Raw genomic sequence first — 13,043 nt, forward strand, 5'->3', positions numbered from 1 at the left:
AACGTATGTCGGAGGCGACGGAGCTCGGCTCGGGTCGGCCTTCCCAGATGCAACAGTGCCTATATGTGGTGCGTGCCCATCGCGTTCGACTGCTGGTCTTGTAACTGCTAGCTAGATCGACGTTTAGCCGCGATCGATGTATTTAACTGCGATCAATTGATAATAACAATACAAACGATTGCTGATACCTTGAACAGTTTTATTCTTCGCCTGCCAAGGCAATTTCTAGATATTACGTTTTGTAGGTGTTTTACGTTCACCTCTAAATGTCACAGGTAGCTGCACCTTGGAAAATATTCATGGTTTAAATTACGTTTGCCATTTATTGAGAAGCAGTACTGTCCGCAATACTGCGCGGTGCATTGCTTATTTTAACGAAAGGGATAAAACCGAAGCATTTCTTTGCAGTAATTAGCGTCTGTTGGCAGTGCGCCCGCTTATATCCGATAAGAGTCACAGCCATCTATACATTGGCAGAGCTTTGTTGGATAGGCTCTTGAAGGATAGTAATTGTTTCGCACCTGTTTTCCCCGAGCAGCCGCTGCCTGTTTGAGTGCTGCACAGGAAAGCGCCCGCTACGACCACGAAGCTGCTGCTGCTGCTGCTGCTGCTGCTGCTGTTGCTGCTGCTGCTGCTGCTACTGCTGCTGCTGCTGCTGCTGACGAACAGATCAAGCAGTTCGCGTTCACGCTCAGTGTTTTAAGGCGAAGGCCTTATATGCCCCATCAAACGAGAAAAGCGAACGCAAAAAGTGGCCCTCGTCGGCGCGAACACGAATGGTACCAAATGGTGTCACGTCACTTCAGCGGGGGGAACTGCGCACTGCACAGTCCCACCACTGAGGTCACGTGATGTATTTGTACGTGATGTATTTGAGGTCACGTGATGTATTTGTACGTGATGTATTTGATGATCATGACGCGCTCCTCCATTGTTGGTACCCTTCGTGTGGAGGAGCGCAGTGGTGCTCTTTTGCCGTTTACCGGCTATCACACACGCTGATTGCTTATCGGCGTGCGGGTATTGTCTGTGATCGGACAGCGCAAGCGCCGAGCGGGGAACTGCGCAGTGAGGAGCGCGATGGTGCTCTGGCCCCATTGGTCGACATCCGCATTCCTACTCATAGGCAGTCTTAGATGTCTCTGCCCAATTATAAAGCAAAGTTTTCTTTGGTCTTTCTCCCCGTTTTCTGAGGGTAGGGCTGCTGCTGCTGATGCTGCTGCTGTTGGCATTCTTGGCACATGCAACGCTACGTTTTGTCTAACAACAGATTAAGTTTATATCCGCGCATCGCACCCGCGGGGCCAAACCACTTAGGGGCACCCGGGGAAGTTAGTTACACGAGTCAACGCTGGCCTCCCGGAACAGCAACCAAGCTGCCGGCCCGAGGGGAATCACTGGAGGACAAGCGCCCGAGAAAGCACTAGTTACAGACACTTACAGACACATACACTGACATGCACATACTCACACGCTCACACATACACTCACACGTACTCGCACACACTCACACTTTTTCTCTCTCACACACACACTCACACACACACACAGAATCTATCCCTCTTGCACACATACTCAAACACTCGCGCACACACTCATACACTCACACACACACACATTCACACTCACAAACTCTCACACAGGCTCACACACACATTCGCACTCTCTCTCTCACACACACTCTCCCACAGACAACTCTCTCTCACACACACACTTACAAACACCCACTCACCCCCCCACACACACACTTACCCACGCACACTCACCCACAAAAAAACCCACACACTCGCACACACTCTTCCTCACACAAAACTCACATTTTATCTATCACAGACACACACATAAACTCACACACACCCTCTCACACACACTCATACACACACTCACAAACTCACACTCTCTCTCTTACACACTCCTACTCACACACACACATGCACTCACTTGCACACACACTCACACACACTCTCTCTCACATACACTCACGCACACACTCACATAGACACTCATTCTCTCACACACACTGACCCACCCACACTCACACCCAGACACTCACACACAACTCACACTCTGTCACTCACAGACACACACACATACACTCACACACACTCATACACACACACTTCCACACTCACACACACTCGCGGACACACTCACACTGTCTCACATACACACACACTCAAACACACGCACTCACACTCGCACACACATACACTCACACACACTCTCCCTCTCTCACACACACACTCACACACTCATATACTCTCTCTCACACACTCACACTCTCTCTCTCACACACACTCATTCACACACACACACACACTCACATGGTCGCTCTCTCTTACACAAACAAATCATACTCTCTCTCAGAGAGAGAGAGAGAGAGAGAGAGAGAGAGAGAGAGAGATAGAGAGAGAGAGAGAGAGAGAGACAGAGAAGAGCACATTCATTCAATGGGGCATTGGTCGACCCTTACTTAACCGATGGAGGCGAAAAGCAAAAACGCTCGCATGTTCGAGATTTCGGCGCACGCTAACGATCGGCAGGTGGTCAAAAGTAATCCGGAGAATTGCAACACGGCGCGCCTCATCGCCTGTGTAGCGTGGGCGCGTTCAACCCCATAATCAATCAATCAACACTTATCCAGCCGGTAAATATGCTGCTTTCGCACGATATTCTGTGAATGGCGCAGGCGAATCGCCTAATCAAAACAATTAAAATATTCTATGCGTTTGCGCACATCCCCCGCCATGACGGGAAGCATCAGAATAAATTTTAACATAAAAGCGTTTCTTTGGCAACTATCCTTCCAAAACGAAAACTTTACACGTGGGGTCAAGCTACCTACCGATACAGTCCAGGTTGCAGCTACAGACGTTTCAGAAAAAGCACTCCGTCGTTGCATCAAATAATGGTAGCAGCAGCCAGAATGTTTCGTCTGCAAGGGGAGCATGCATTCGTGAAAAATAATAAGCTTCTTTGATGACTACGTGCTCCCATAGAATGAAATGTTTCAGACAGGACAGTGCAAGAGGAATTTAATCATCGGTGATCCGCCAGCAAAGAATATTCCTCTATGACTTCGGCAGTTTTGTCAGCCCACACAACTTCAAGCTGGGAGCCTATGAATGAAGGCACTGGGAAACCTCTCAATCGCTGTAGCTAAATTGTGTTCATAGCCTTTGATCACAACAATGGCCCCCGAAGCATCGACCTGTTTCACGTCATACATTTCGTCATCGGGTACCACCGTGAACTTTCGCTGATAGAGCAAAGGAGACGTATCGTACACGTTCCACATTCTCGACTGTGCGTGTGTGTGGCCAACCTGAATAAAACTCGTATATCTCCAATGATCTGTGTAGATATGTGCAAGAAATATTTGCTACCGCTGGGAGAGCACATAAATCCGCTCGAGCTCCTCGAAGCGGGCCTGGTTGCATCACCATGAACGCTGAGGCCGTGCACCTTTTATTAGGAGGTTGGCTAATTCACAGGGTACGCGAATGACTTGTAGGCGGCCGATGAGGCGGTGCGGCAGGGCCTACATTTATTTAGAGTTGCGTGGGGACGACAACATGGGCCGAGAATCCAGGGAGCGCCCGTGGGGTGCGGCCGAGCAGCGCGGAGGCCATGATGTTCTGTGGCGCGTGGCTCGCCGTGTGTCGAGACCACGCGCTGCTGACGATGGAGGCAGCGGCCGATGATGATGATGGTGAGCGCTTGCTGTTGATGACGAAGTGGCCGCTACAGACTAAAGCTGTACAAATGACAATGAAACGCTTCAAGACGACTGGAGACACTTCAAATCGCCGTGTATCGTTTAAATGTAATTCCAAATGCTTTCACAGTGCTTCCAGGCATTGTATATGCTTTTCAGAGCCGAACGTCAGCAATACCCCCCCTCCCCCTTTCCCCTCCATGTCATCCACACACCGCTCATACTGCTCTTTTCCTCCTGCATGGTTTTTGAAATCGTTATAGTGTATGTTTTGATTGGATGTGAATATTGTGCCATCAGTTTCAAAACCCAATTTGATTCGTATTTTCGAAAGCCCTTACCACTGATGTTTCTCAGAAGTTCCTTGCAAAGGGGAAATGGCTAGACACGAAGTTTTCCAAGCGTTCTATTCCTATTTATATCGGCTTCATACCGTCAGCGTGGTAGAATAGCTCAGTAAATCAATTGTACTGAAAGCGAGCGGAGGAAACGTGTTATCAGAAGAAGAGAATGTATGCGAGAAACGTGATATATTTGAACTGAGATTCCATGGAGCGCTCACCGCCTAAGCATAACACTCTACGGTGATTGTGCGTTTAACGTAACTACGCGGGGGGAGTTTATATTTCAGTGCTTATTATTGACGTTCATGGTGAACAAAACCTCGTGAGAAGGCAGCTGAAACTAGACAGCTTGCAGCTACTGAAAGTTGAAAAGCCGCATTAATTTTTTTTTTTTCAGAAATCAATTATGAATAAGTCAAATTCTTTACTTGTGTGTGACGATGGCGGGGAAGATAAAAAGAGCTAGTTTATTAGAAACTTCCAATAAACAAATGTTTGCTGCAGCTTCGCACAGCGGGACTCTTGAAATAGGTTGTTATTCAAAATTATAAGGCTAAATCAACAAGGCGAGTCCAAGTCCCACAAGATACCTAAGTTAAAAGTTATTGTGAGCCGTTTCCCCTGACAGCTAGAATTATGTATATTACTGCAAAATATATATTTCGGCGTACAGCTCAGCTGCTAAAATGGAAACTATGCGCTTTCTATCGTCAGTTTAAAAGCTTGTAACGTGAGTTAACCCAGTACATTCAAACTACCAAAAGATCACACGATTCCGTTTTATATTTTGATAAAATTTCATGGTGCTACGAGCAATTATATCAAGCCTGAGTAGCCGAAATTTCAGTACTCTCATTTTATGGAGACACTCGTTGAAGAATCTCGAAGGCGAACGGAAAGAAAGAAAGGCAAACTTTCTTTACAATATTTAGATGGAATAAAAAAGATTGAACGCGGCGATGGTGAGTATTCCTTTTTTCCCCTCTTCCTCGGCTGCCAAGTCCGCATGCCGTTGCGCCGAGTTCCCGCTCTTATTTACATACACTGGCTCCCGCACGTTATGGGCAATGTTAAACCAGATTGCAGTTCGTGGCGATAACATCCTCCCGGACCCACCACTGACGGCTGTAAAGTTCGGCAACAAAGTCAGCTCGAATGGTTTGAGAAACTTCGAGGGTCGTCACAATGTACCAGCCCTAGGAAGCTTTAGAACGCAGGCTCCTATATGTTGGTCGTATCCCACGATAACCATGATGTTCCGCCCAGTCTTCTACATGTGTCGGGGGGCTTTGTCTTCGCGCACAAGCACTAGATCTCGAACATCCAGCTCGTGTGTGGGCATATTCTATGAATGGGGAATACAGCGCAGCTGCGACAAATATTATTTTTGCCATCTTCTCCAGAACTTCTCCGCAAGGCTTTTACGGTGGAGCCACCTTCACGTGACTTCGCTTCTTATTGATTCCGCGGTCTTTGGTTGACCGGCAGGAATCCCAAAAAGCCTCCTTACTATTAAGAAGTGTGCGGGTGTCAGTACTTCCGAATCCGTGGGTGCTGCCGAAATGTACGTGAGTGTGCGGGAGCTACCGTCTCTACCTCCTCTTAAAGTACAACCGTCAGGGTTTCAGCCGTAAGCGCAGCTATCACCCGGATTCACTGAAACGGTTTCACGGTTCGCACCATGGCACGAAACACTTCGTCAAAATGGCAATTTCTCACTGCAGAGTTATGAGAATGCAGCTACATGCGGAACGTCCTCGTCTAGATTTAATGGCAGGTAAATGAAGCAAGCTACTAACCGTTCATTTCTCTTCACCTGTGTCTTTTGGATAACTCTTGCAACATTGGGTATCCGAGCGCTGTAGGAAGAGAAAGAGAATAAACATCTTCAGTTGCGAGCTCATTGGTGCAGGATGGTGATAGCACCTGCCCTGTGGTGGGCGTCCGCTGGTACGGGAAGCCATGGCGCTTGTTGGCTGCTTATGCCCTCTCTTTCAGCGTGCGCTGGGTCGACAGGTCCAAGCTGGACAACCGGTCTACCCACTGCTCGTACGTGGGACGGGGATTGGGTGTGAGGGATTGGGGTAGTTGACATTCTGAAACCAGATGGTGCAGGGTTCCGGGCTTGGGGCAAAAGCTTCAGGTGCTGTAATATTCGAGGGGGAGTAGATATGGTGGACGTCGGTTGAGTGGAGGTAGGAGTTGGTCTGGAGCCGGGAGAGTGGCGTCTCTGCGGCTCGGGAAAGGTGGAAGTGGGGTGGAGGGAACCGTTGACGCTCGTGTCTGAAGTGCAGGAGGATACCCGCGTAGCCATTGAGTGTATGGAAAGTTTTTTGTTAGTCTTGACTCTCTCCGGAGATGGACCGGAGGGTGTGCACTCGGACAGTGGCGTGCGCCGCCTCATTTCCGTAGAGGAACTCTTGTCGAGGGCATAGGTCGGGAGTCTCACTCACCAGTGAGCTCACACACCACCCGCACGCCACTCACGAGTAAGTGGTGTGTGAGTCTCATCATCATTTCGGGCTGGCGAGCGCGAGTATGAGTAAGTGTGAGCCTCACTGACGATGAGCCCCGCTCTCCACTCACGAGTGTGTGCGCCACTCACCACTCGTGAGTGGTGAGTGACGCTTTTGTGTTGCCCCGACTGACACTGATAACGGCTAATTGATGTCACTAAAGGTCACAGTCTATACTTACGTAAAAAAGAACATCGCCACTCAGCAGGATATCTATAAGAACGTTTGTGCAAATCTGAGACAAAAGTAAGTCGAGTAAAGGGGATCGATGAAGGATCCTTAATAAATATTTACTGTAGAAATGGTTTCAAAAATAATACGCAATATTAATTATGCGTACAACAACCATAGTAAGAACACAGAAACACTCTTTAAAAAAATTATTCTTAGAGGTATTGAAGAAAAGTAAATCAGTAAAATGGGATCGACGAAGCACCCTTAATAGATCATAACAGAAGAAATCATTTCTGAGAAATTGAGTCCATTTGTGATTATGCACAATGAAAACAATTATAGGAACATCGACAAACCTGTAATTGATTTCAACGGTTCGCTTTGTTTTTCTTTTTGTTTTTGTTTTTCAGTCAATCATTGGCACGCCAGAATCTCTCCTATCGAAATCGCCCTGCACTGAAACGTCCGGGTGTCTAACTGTCCGGTTGCTGATATGTCCGCGCCCTGAAAGTCCGTGTAAAAATAACCCAATAAAACGTGTTATTGTACTCCTTACGTTACGTAGTTTTTGGGTTGTGTTATAATTGACTGTTTTGCTTTATTCAACGATTCGTTGCCACAATTTTTATTTGAGAAATTGGTGTTACTGAAGTCGTTTTGTTACATCGAAGCTGCATATAGCTCGCTCGTATGCATTTCTTGTCGGGTCCGTCAGTAGGATTGTTCAGCACAATACCCTGTGCGGCAAAGCGGAATTTCGCCGAATCTCGACACATGGGCGTTCTCGTTCTTTGCTGCATCATAAAACAGCCGCAGTGGGCGGGAACAAATCGACGTCCTTACGATCAGCACCACAACTCTTTAGCCACTGAGTTTCCGCTGCAGGTTAACCGCAAAACCTTATTAACACTGTTTAATTACAATTAATCTTCAGCCCGGCAACCGTCGTGCACGATGGCTTTCATCGACATGCAGCGATGCTGTTTTTTAGGGGCGAAGCCTCTTGGGGGCGCGGGCTGTCGGCGTCTCATGTAGTCGTCGTCGTCGTAACCGTCGTTTCATGTACTAAATTAAAACGCGTACTAAAAAAACCGGGTTTACGCCTCTCGCTAGAACGCTTCGTGCTTCAAAGACACGAGACGTTTACAGCAAAGCTGTATACCTCTACCTGCCATCGGTTTCACCACCGTTGGCAAAAACGCCAAGGCGCCAAGAATACACTCATACGCATGCTTCGCCCCTGTCCAGGATTCACGTTAGTGGAGATGGCCCGGGATTATTTTGCTCCGTCGTTCTTCATTACTGCATTTGGCGTTTTCCCAAACGCGGGCCAAGAGCCGTCCATTTGTTCTTTGTGTCGACGAGAAGAAGGTTGCCATGGTCGGTAATTGTATTACTTCCGATCCTTGCATTTCTTTTAAGACGCAAGCGCTCGCGAGGTTCCTGCGACAAAGGTGACAATACCACGACGTCAGCACCTCGTCTTCTGCCCGACGCTGATGCTAGTGCGTCGTCGGCCGCGCAAAAACGCTTCGTCACGTCTGTCTAGACAGACGAGTAAAGCATCGTCTGCGAGCCTTCGGTCGCAGACGATGCATTAGCTGGCGCGCCTCTGGTGCGCTTCAAGTACCCTCGTTCCCCGGGCCGTTTTACGCGGCTGACTGTGGAAACGTCGCTTGAATTGTTGGGCATGCTTTCCTCGATGGATGTGCGAGTTGTGCGGATATGTGTAGCCGTGACAGAGACGTGGTTAAGGCCATTCCCTGTAGACTGAACGACTGATATCCGTCGGTGCGTGCTGTGAAGTTTCCATTGGTATTTATTGCCCTCTGAACTGCAGTGAAATACACCTTCCTGCTGTTTGGAGCCTTCAAAAGGTAACATGGTTGTAGTTACCGTTTCTAAACAAGGTGTTATTAGGAAAGTTGGCTACAACAAAACATTTCCGCGTCGAGAGCTGCAGTGCGTGTAATGTCTGTTTTTGCGTCAGCCACAGTGGTGATGGAGGAGACTGTAGGTGAGAAGCAACTACGAGGACATATTCCTGGGACATCTCCGTTGACTAATGATGACCAGTATACAAGGAGTTTCTTACGGAAGTTGTGTGCCGGCGGCTGGCTTGAAGGATGGATCGGCGTGGAACCAAGATTTCCGGTAAGCTTATTCAAACCGTCATTTCCCCTGATTCGAAATAGTGCATAATCCGCTCATGGGAAGTTACTAATAGCCACAGTAGTGTGGCAACCGGGTTGGGTAAATAGCAAGATTTTTCCGGCTGCATTTTTTGCCCGCTGTTGCGCTTCGTGTTTCGTGACAGCGTTTGTGAGCTACCCTGTGTCAGGAAAGAGCAGTGTCAGCACTTAGCAAGTTTTTAGAGCGGCAGTGGAGCCATGTGTATTTCTTTTTTTTTGCGATTGGAAAACAATTTTTTCCATCAAAAATGACTTTAACCAACTCTGGCCGAAACTTCCACATATACAGATATATGAAGAATATCTACCTCGTGAACTGCCAGCAATAACGCAGGTGACGCCACGGGAAATGGCAAAGTTGGACTTGGAGTGCAACGTCATTGCGCCAAGTGAAGTTCTTCGTGATCGGCGCGCAGACGCTTCGCCACTGATGTCCAGACACCCGGTCGCGTTGCGTGCCTTCCTTTGGAGGCTGCTTCTTTCTTAGCAGCACCGCTGCGCGAACGCGAGTGCTCCGACACGATGGCTATTAAAGAAATCCTGCGACACTTTCCTAAAACTTTTTTTTTTTCTAAAACTTGAATGCTCGCAGAACGTAGTCGACCAACACATCCAGTACTTAGGCTAGGTGGTCGCAAAATACCCCAGCCAAAAATTACTGCTCTATGCCCATCAGACAACTTAGAAAGTTGCTCAAAAGATTTTTCTTTTTCTCTCTTTTCCGGTCTTGGTGTTCTTCGGCCGCTTGAATTACGTCATTATAGCGTTGTAGCGGCTATTGCCCGCTTTCCTTCAGTTGCAACAAAAGCATGATGTGGGCGAGTTGGTACATACTGGTAAAAAATTAATCGGCGCTAAAACAGGGACGAAGAAGAAACACGTAACACACAACACGATGCCGTAACACACAACACGATTCGGCGTCGTGTTGTGTGTTACGTGTTTCTTCTTCGCCCATGTTTTAGCGCCGATTAATTTTTTAGCTTCAGTTGCAGCAATGAACGCATTCGATAGCCCCTTAAAAAAGCCACAAACAGCAAAGCAGAAACAGAAGGCGCGTCTATTGCGATAAGCAAATCACGCAGTGCCACTCCATGCTGGCGATAACTATGGCTTTGACAATGCTTCCAGACTCGAAGGAAAGAGTGAAATCGTTTTTACGAAGTGTTGCAGAGTCCCTTAAAAGACGACAGTCTTTCTTGGGCTACTTAAACATTTTGCTCTGTCTGTCTGTGTCTGTGTCTGTGTCTGTGTCTGTGTCTGTGTCTGTCTGTCTGTCTGTCTGTCTGTCTGTCTATGTGAGTGAGTGAGTGAGTGAGTGAGTGAGTGAGTGAGTGAGTGAGTGAGTGAGTGAGTGAGTGAGTGAGTGAGTGAGTGAGTGAGAGTGGTGAGGACGAGCGGTCAGCGTGAGGGCTAGATTGTTGCGAATGGTGAGCGGGAGTGAGAGTGAGGGCGAATGATGAGGGCGAGTAATGAGAGTGAGCGCGAGTGAGTGCGAGTGGTGAAGGCGAGTGGTGAGCGTAAACGGGAGTGAGTGCTTAAGGGAAGATATATGTATTCTTAATAGAGAGTTTTAGCTGACCATTTTCGACAGTCCGCTCCGTTTTCGGCGGCGCGCTCAGCACAACCGTAGCCAATGGCGTTAGCGGCCAAGCGCGCCACGCATGCGCAATTGCGCTCCCGCTTGTTATCCGAGCGGAGCGATCCGTGAAAAACGGTCAGCTAAAACTCGCTAATGAGGGCGAGTTAGTGACGGCCAGTTTTGACTGAGGTATGGTCCAGTGGTCCAAACTCTACAGATGTAGCGAAGCTGCGGGATGGTAGGTGGATTTAAAGGGCGAACGGTGATATGCGGCCGAGCTGGTAGTTGCGGCATGCGACCGTCTGTGACGTATTCGCTGTTTCTTGCGGCTGCTAGGGCGATGGCAATTTTCTCAGCGGCATTTGTCAGTACTGTGCATATTGTGTGGCGGCTGGGAATTAGGTTCCCTGGTGGTTCATAACCGTGACTGCGGGGTTGGCTTTTCGGGCGTAGCGGGCGGCGTCCGTGTAGTGCGTTGCAAGATTCCCTGCTCGCTTCTCAGTAACCGCGCTGACCCGTGCTTTGCGGCGTGCTTTTGTAGAAAAAAAGAAGGGGGTGGCTGCCGACGGGGTTTCCCGCTTCCTTGAAGTTCCCGCGGTAAACATTGCAAATTGCAAATCAACAAATTTGCAAATCATTGCAAATTGTTATTGCAAATCAACAAATTTGCAATAGCTCCCCAGGCGGAACTCTCAAATAATTTCTTGTTAAGCACCTCTGCTATACACCAAAATCTCTGTACAGTTGGCTATACTATTACGAGCACATGTGTTGTTGGGGTGACATTTTAGGCACAATGTGAGCAGTCTGATATCAAAGTACGTATACCTTAGTAGGCTGATTCGACGAGAGGTCGAACATCCGTGTGCACGCGCATTTTTTGTTTTCTCTCATATTTTTATAAGACATGCGCAAGCCTTCGAATAGCCTAAAAGTGCAATCCGTTTTCGTCTAGCGCGCGTGCTTCTGAAAAATATCGCGAAGGTTTATTTATTGATTCATTGATTGATTGATTGATTGATTGATTGATTGATTGATTGATTGATTGATTGATTGATTGATTGATTGATTGATTGATTGATTGATTGTAGGGTTTAACGCGCCGAGATGAGGCGCGCCGTAGTGGAGGGCTCCGGATTAATTTTGGCCACCTGGGGTCCTCTAACGTGCGCCAAAATCTCCAATACACTGGTGTTTTCGTTTTTCGCGTCCATCAGAAAAGCGGCCGCCGCGGCCGGGAATCAAACCCGCGTCTTGGGTTCAGCAGCACAGCGCTTTAGCCCCTGAGACAACACGTCGGGTCGAAAGAAAAGTTTGATTCCTCTGTTTTTCTACAAATGCGTAACTGTAAAAATCAAAATAAAAAAAAAACACTATTTTTATAAGGTTTGGGAAACGAGACTGCTCAAGTGGACCAACAACACTGCTGACATGTTGCATTATTTTGTTCGTACCGAGGTTATAAGCGGCTGAACTCACGCGTTCGAGGCTCGTCTCCTTGCCGTATGCTGCACTACTGCCGCTGCTTTTTTAGCTGCGCGCTTTGATAAAAACGTGTCTGTTCGCATTCTGCGGCGACAACAGGGAATTTTCAACCTTGAACGGAATTTTAAAAGAGAAATCCGCGTCTTTAATTTTTCTTTGCAAATATTTCTCTCAGTGAGCGCTAGCGCAGCTACGACTGTGGCGGATACCCGACAAAAAGCGCGCCTTTGCGGTCGTCACTTCTCTTTTATCAAGAACAAAGAGCAAGGTAGCAGAACAGAGAGTTTTCATACGCTCAAGAAAGTATTCGTGGAAAAAACATTTTCTTGTTTGGTTTTCGTAGATGGGAGATGAATTTCAGTTAGAAAGAGTAGTTGCCTCTTGGAATGTGACGATGGTTTGCAAAATTTTTTTGCTTGAAGTTTATGAACTTTCCCGCCTGGGCAACACCAAGCAAGCCAATGGAGTTTCAAAGTGCCGCCCCTTCACGCCTTTACGTGGACTATTATAAGAAGTCATCAAATTAGTAGGAAGAAGGTTCAATTGTTCTTTAGTGCAACTTTTTTGAAATTCATGTTATTGTTTCCACAGGAGTACATTCCCTCACAGCACGTTAGCTAAGGCGAATTAAGGCAACGGGATCTTGGTTGGATTGGCTAAAAGTTTTTTTTCTTCGGAGCTTGACCGAGAAATGAATGGTTTTGAGACCAAGAGGAACAAGACATGTACAGTCATGGACAAATCAAATACGAACCGCGGAACGTACGACCGAAGATACAGGTGTGGTCACCTGGCAGCGGCCCTGTAAAATACACGGACATGTGCAGCAGAGCTGTCGGTTGCGAGGGTGCGTGCTCCACTGCGATATGTGGCCCTCTCCTCGATTGGATGCTTGCCTTTCGCCATGATGCAAGGGCGCTGAAAACAACTGTTAGCGATGCGGCGAATAACTGCGGGTACTGCCGGCCCGGCGCACACGAGCGCCCGCTCCCCGTCTGTGCCGGCGTCACATTGCCGACATACCATTGCATG

At 47.9% G+C, this 13,043-nt stretch overlaps 1 protein-coding gene and 1 long non-coding RNA gene across 3 annotated transcripts in view; one reads left to right on the forward strand and one right to left on the reverse strand.

Annotated features, from left to right (window-relative positions):
* Positions 1–13,043, reverse strand: part of LOC144151461 (RYamide receptor-like) — a 920,756-nt gene that overhangs the window by 375,617 nt on the left and 532,096 nt on the right. The gene's annotated exons all lie outside the window — the stretch shown is intronic.
* Positions 8,396–13,043, forward strand: part of LOC144151468 (uncharacterized) — a 459,596-nt gene continuing 454,948 nt past the window's right edge. For both annotated transcript variants that reach the window (XR_013318881.1, XR_013318882.1), the window contains exon 1: positions 8,396–8,906. This is a non-coding gene — a long non-coding RNA (uncharacterized LOC144151468). The remainder of the gene's footprint in view (positions 8,907–13,043) is intronic.

The sequence above is a fragment of the Haemaphysalis longicornis genome, unplaced genomic scaffold (assembly GCF_048455015.1).
Source record: "Haemaphysalis longicornis isolate Haplotype H1 unplaced genomic scaffold, Haemaphysalis longicornis Haplotype H1 scaffold_1, whole genome shotgun sequence".
In the NCBI taxonomy this organism is placed as follows: Eukaryota; Metazoa; Arthropoda; class Arachnida; order Ixodida; family Ixodidae; genus Haemaphysalis; species Haemaphysalis longicornis.